Source organism: Mya arenaria, chromosome 12, assembly GCF_026914265.1.
Source record: "Mya arenaria isolate MELC-2E11 chromosome 12, ASM2691426v1".
Classification (NCBI taxonomy): domain Eukaryota; kingdom Metazoa; phylum Mollusca; class Bivalvia; order Myida; family Myidae; genus Mya; species Mya arenaria.
The window spans coordinates 22,834,816-22,841,938 of record NC_069133.1 but is presented as its reverse complement, the minus strand read 5'-3'; positions in this window follow the sequence as shown (position 1 = coordinate 22,841,938).

The following is a 7,123-nucleotide window of genomic DNA, read 5'->3' as shown; positions in this document are numbered from 1 at the left end:
GCGGCCAGGCGCAGCCCCTTAAAATGATCTAAATATACCTTTATTTTCAATGAAGAAGTTGTTAAAATTATCTTGGAGGAGTACACCGGTCTTATCCCATTTACCAACACTTAAAAATTCAATAAAAATTAATGCAGTTCTCAACAAGGGGCGCAATTCAGTTACATCTAAGTACCCCCCCGCCCCCTTTACTGTGAAATCCTAGATCCCCTTGATTTCAATGACAATCCGTTTTGAATAAATGAAAGTGTATTATAACATAAACATGGGCACAGTTGGTGAACAATAGTTGATAAGCATATGGAGAGCTGAAGCATATAGAGAGCTGATTTTCATTCTTCTGTACAGGTATACTTGTTACAAACACGGAACTCTTATGATTGGTGCCGACGGGAATATAAGTCAAGTTTCCCAATATATGAAGCAATCTCTTGCCATAGTTGTTTATTTTTATCTATGCATACTTTTTCCGATGTAATGGATGTTGGTTCCACAATTCAATGATTAAACACACCTGATCGACATTCTTAATTGCTCTCTAATTGTTTCATTTCCTGACCTGATATTAATTTCGAAGCTGTCAAAAAGGAATGGGTTCAATGACTCAGTAGTAATGGGGCTGAATGGTTTACATTTATAAGGGGTTAAAATGACAGAGGATTTAAATTATTTATCACACCAGGGTTGGTGTATCGAGGATTGAAATGTCTATGGGTTGAAACGACCTAACATTGTAGTTAACTCCCCTGGATAAAATTGCGCATTTGAAATTGAAAAACGCGAACTTTTGATTGTTTCAACTGATTCAAGTTGGAATGTGATATACGTGGAGAGTGTTTTGAAATAGGGTAAGTGATGTAAACATGTTTAGCATTTTTAACTAATATATATTATGAATAGAACCCAAACAAACTTGAATAACCGGTACATGAATCTATTATCTATTTATAGTAACAATAATTTAGTTCAGAATTCCAGTTTTACAGTAATTCTTGCAGACGATCTATCTCATTCTCTTCATTTGTACATTTGAAACTACTTATAACTGCTTAACTCAATATATAAAGTTCATCATTCACTACTTATCTTACCCAAGCAGATCTTAGTTTCATATCCACCGGTTATCCCACGGAAGGACAGGTCATCTGAGCACAAGTCCACCACCCTCTGATACAGAGCTTCTTTCTTTTCGTTCAAAGGCAGTCCTTTTCCTCCTCCTGTCCCTTTCTTGTGGGCTTTCCTCAAGGCCTCCTCCATCTTCCCATGCCGTTGTAGGTTGTCCCATTTGTTTTTTACAATAATTCCAGTTCCTCTACAAACACCGAACATAGACAGCTGCTCAGCCATTCTGTCCCATATCATTCCTTTTACTTCCGGGGTTGTTTTACTTGACCGCAGCTTGTCTTTATTCTCTTCATACAGAGTCAACAACAAATCAATCTCCCCAGATGTAAAATATACGCTTTTTACCTTCTTTTTACTTTCAATTTTCAGGCACACATCTGCAGACGTCATCTTTGATAACAGGAAGTAACCAGTAAAACCACAACCCAACAGTAACAGGAAGTAATGTCAATTTAGCGATTTCGCTATATATTTAACGATTTCGTTATGTTGCGATGATCGCTAAATTGATACCAACAACTGAAAATTTAGCGACTCGTCATGTAACGGTAAGTCAGATATTTAGCGACCGTTAGAATAGCGAATCGCGAAATTTAGCGATTGTACCAACAACTGGGGCAATAAGTATTTTGATATTGATCAGTTATAATTTTTCGCGGCCAGTAGAAATAGAAAAGACACAATATTAATATTAAGAAGAAAATAAGCAACTCTCCAGCAGAAGAAGTGCTAACACTAAAATACATTTATTTTGGCGCACCTTTGATATATGCAATACTAATTCGTGACCATGACATATACTTATAAATATACTAACATTTTAATTATATGACTGTATACAGTATCCGTCATTTATCAAACCAGGGGCCCCTATTTATGTTTTTTAGCGTAAAAAGCTTTCTTACTTTCTTTTTTCCTTACTTAATTCTAGTTAAAAATTATATAATTTACAACGATTGTAAAAGTAATTACAACATTATATTAATCATTGACGTTGGCAGGGTTTTACTCGTCTTAAGTTGTTCTCATTTTAAACGACGAAAATTACATTGAGACGTATGTTATATCAATTTGTTATAATTACTACGAACTAGAACAAACTAAGAATACGTTTTATCAATGTGTACATTGAATACAAATTTGGCGCCGTTCATATTTGTGTGCATGCAGTCAATTTGATAAATATGAGTTGAAATACTATAACCCTTTTGGGGGGTAGGATCGCCAATACTTTTTATCAAATGAATTGCTTCTGAGGGAGAGGCTCAAGTCCAAAGCTTACACTCAAAAGTAACGCACCCTTTGTTGTCATATCCAGGATCCGCCCTGTTCATGCACTTTCATTTTGCATCATCATCATAATCATCATAATCATCATAATAATAATAATCATCATCATCATCAACATCATCATCATCATCATCATCATCATCATCATCATCATCATCATCATCATCATCATCATCATCATCATCATCATCATCATCATCATCATTTTCTTTGATAGTCTTTTAACATTGACCTTTCGCACGTTCACCTCATAGTCCAGGGGTCCGGTAAGAACTCACATAAAAAAATAGCGCCGCGGAGCGAACCACTAAGCAGTCTGTTGCTGATTTTTCTTTTTTCTTACTCCTGTTGTTGTTTTTTCTAGTCAAACAAAGACCTTTACTCAAAAAGTATTATTTTGATATGCTAAACATGTGTGTACTTAACTAGTTTTCCAAGTTTCATTATCTTGAAAGATGTATGAGTTTAAGCCAAGGTTGTTTTTTCGTTCCAGCTTAGCTTGTTTCAACTCCCTACATGTGTACACTCCCCGGATTTCACTACCATGTGGCGTTACTGGAAAGCAGAGAAGCCTGATGTACCGGTTAAACAGCTGTGCGGGATCCTGATCTTTGTGGAACGAATTTCTGTTGCTGCCGCGGGTAACCGAAACAGACTGGATCAACATTATACAAATATATTGACCATCAAAACATTTGATCGAGGCGATAGACGAGGACAATAATGAATTTCCATTCCATATGCACAGTTTATTTTTCAGTTTACAATTATATACCTGATTAATTATATGAATAATTGTTTCTTGTTATTTGAGCAAATTAGTCTTTGACTCTCGAGGGCGCATCGGGCGGAGCGAGCGGAGTTGCCGGAGCTAGTAAGCCTTTCATAGAATTTAAAAGTTAACATGACATATGTGTGTGTAGTTAGTGGAGGTGTGTGTTTGGGGCAATGGGAGGGTACGTTTGATCGAACGAAAACACTAGCCAATCCATGGGCGTCGGCACCAAAGGGAAACTCAGTCATTCAAAGTTTTGTATACAGAAGGTAACCCTGATTAGAGCCACTCTGGTTGTTAAAAGTGTGCCAGTGTATAGAACACGTGCGCTCCTATGATCAAAACGCAAAATTAAGAAATGTTAGTATATACACTAATGGTTTTAATCACTTTAAAGGCATTATAAATTTTATTTCAATGACGCACACTTTTGTTTCATGACATCACATTTACACCGTGCAATTATATTTGTTATGACGCACCGTCAGCATATATAAATATTGCCATAATGCACTTGGTAGAATAAGAACAAATGGATTTATATGTTTATTTTGCTTGTAGATTGCTGATGCATATTTCCTTTATGCTAGTTTATGCGAAAATGCTGCAAGTGGCGAAGCGAATATACACCAAGTCGGAGACCAAAATACAAAATAATAATGCGGTGCATTGTCGCTCAGCTATTTTGCACATTTTCGGCCCATACTTGTCGCATTTTGCCCGGCCACTTGGCGCCCTTTTGCTTTCGACAACTCTTGATCTACCCTCTACATTTCCATGTTTTCCGGAAGAAAAACATGTTGTGGCTAAAATAAATTTACCAAGAAGCGGGTGAAAATATGTAAAATACACACGCCGAATTGGCCGTAATCAGCCACCCTGTAACAATATATCACAGCTTATACAGGAAATAAAGAAAAAAAGAAGAATTGTAAATAGCGTATTTCCATTCGTCAATTAATAATTTATGCTGAAAATAAACATGCAATGCTTATTCATACACATGTAAATTCACCAAGAAACGGAGGGAAATACGTCCTATTTTTATTCCGATTTGCGTCCTGCCTCTTGGCGCATTTTTGCAGCGACATATGTCGCATCTTCATTCGCCGGCAAAATAGCGTATACACGTCGAAATGACAAAAATCAGCCGCCTTGTGACACTTTTTCACAGCTTATATATATAAAAAATGAGTAAAAAACCATATGTTGAAAATAAAGTATTTCAATACGTAAACTGATAAATTATACCGCTAGAGAACGTACAATGCATATTGATAAACACATTGTATTACGTGGTTCTAATAAAATTATGAGCATCTACTCAGACGTTGAAGTGCTCTTATAACCACACCACGCATTTCCATGCCTACCGGCAGGCGAAAATGCTCTAAGGGCAGAGCGAAAATGCACCAATTCGGAATAAAAATGCGCAAAGTTGAGAGGCAAAAATGAGCGCTATTTTTATTTCGCCATTTCGGCGCTAAAAATGCAAAAAAAGAGAAAAAAAGGCATATATCAACCACCATGTCATATACCAGCTAATACAACAAAATTATGTAAAAAAATAACTCAACGGCTAAAAACGTTAAATTGAAAATCTATTTAATATTGTTAGGGAACATGCAATGATCGACCGGCCGTATGACGTAGTTCTCGTATGTTTCACAATGCTGTTCTAAGCAGTGCTCTTATACTTAACTGTAGCCATTGTGTTATTTATGAGTCAAGTACATGCACTAACCACGGGAATTTTCAATCAATATCATAGTTCGTTATGTGCAGGTATACGCTGACAGTCATGCGGCTGTGCCAAATTCGGATCCGGGCCCTTGTACGTTACCGGAGCTATACTTGAAGGTAAGTTGATGTTACTCCAATTAGTGTTGTTTTCCATTCAAACAAGAAACGTACCTCAAATAATATAAAAGTAAGATTTATTTTCTATGTTATACAAGTGCAACGTGTCTACCAAATTTCATTTGAATATCTTGAATTGTAATTAAGGCCAATGTTGTTCTTTGCTGGACGTCGCCGACGTATACAAGGCCAGAAGGCTCTGACAAACTCTTCGTTTCTAAACCCACACAAACAGACGAGTTAAAGTAATAAATACTTTCTCCGATATCCAATGTATTCAAAAAATACACGAGATCGGAGTACGGGTTTTATTATTATACGGTAATAAGTAGGCGGAACTTAACCTGCAAAATAACTAGTGTGCAGACAATTTACAACGCTGTTTACTTAAAACACGTACTAGTTACTGAACGGTTTCCTTGACAACATGGTGACAATCCGGGAGGGTATTTTATGCTTTAAGGGAACAGCTCGTTGTTCGAGTTGGCGGTTTTGAGAGAGATAATCCGGTTAGAACTACAAATTCTAAAAAGAGAACGTCAAGTAACGAATAAAAAAAGAGGTCTTAAAGCTGCACTCTCACAGATTGAACGTTTTGACAGCTTTTTTATTTTTAGTCTTGGAACGAGCCAATTTTTGCGAATATGCATGGAAACCAGTTTAATAAAGTTCAAAAATTGATGTTTTTTCTATAATTTTCTTTAACCGTTAGTAACGGTTAAAGCCATAAAACATTAATTTTCTCACGGAAATATGAAAATCTGCGATCTGATCTTTTGTCAGTAATCTTTTATTATTGGTTTGCAGTTATTTACGCAAAAAAATGCTCTGTCCAAGACAAAAAAAAAAGTTGTAAAAACGGTATATCTGTGAGAGTGCAGCTTTAAAACAAACCCCGATTTCTCGAAACTTAAGTCCCTTATGACAGGATGAAGCTAAGCTCACTATTTTGGATTTTCAATAAATTGCATACTATTAACTTCTTTAAGAGTTTTTATACTTTAGATAGAAATTGTCATTATTATAATCACAATAAACCATTTTTTTTTATCAAAATTCACTTTAAGTATGTATTTTGGCTTATTGGAATAAGCTACTTAAGCCAGTTAAGCTTATGAAGTTTCCAGAAATTGGGGCCAGCTCTGCAAAAGTATATCATTCCCGTTTAGCAGTAGGAATGGGACTGTTGTAATAGTCTAATGGAAATAGACTTGCCACCCAGCGACCCTAGTAAGGTCCCGGTTGCGGCTTTTTTGCATTTGTATATTTCACAGGACTTGTCTCTTTTAAAAAGACAATACTAAGCATTTATTCGATTGTAAACAAACTTTGAATACTATTTTGCTGAAACCACAGTAACAAGAATAATCCCATTTCTATCAATATGTCGAAATACACTTTATTTATTTTTATAGTTAACATGGACAGTGCATTTTTTATCACACGTCCGAGATGTTTCAACGATAAGTGTAGGTGATTTTTCCAGTTAAAATAGTAACTTCTTTTTACACCAGATTTGGTGTAACACAATGTCCCTCGCCAATATTAATTCATCTCTGTTTAGGTCATCATTCCTATCGGTACAAATGCCATAGAATTTATTTTTATAGGAGCTTTATTGTTAGTTACCGGCAGGTGTCGATTCTATATTCTGAGAATAGATGGAACAGTCAATCGCTTTAGCCTATGTTTAGGATGGTCCTAAGACCCGAATAATAATTATAAAAGGACGTACCTTTTGCTAAACTCATATCTTCCATGATACCATCGAAGATCAATCGACTTCGGCCCAGGGTAACCGCTTATGGCAAATTTAAATACTGCCAAGAAAATATTTTAATGACCTTGTTTACTAAAATTCTGACAAAAGAGTTTGGCCTAGCAAATTTTACGTCACTAAAATTATTGATTTACATGCTTTTTTGTGACAATAGCCAGTACAATCCTTTCATTATTGCCACGATAGGAAAAAGGTATCCCATGAAGTCATTAACATATTAAGGGGGAATAAGACACATAAAGCAGTCTGTCTGGTTGAGATATGAGAGTTAGCATTTTTCACGATTAATATAA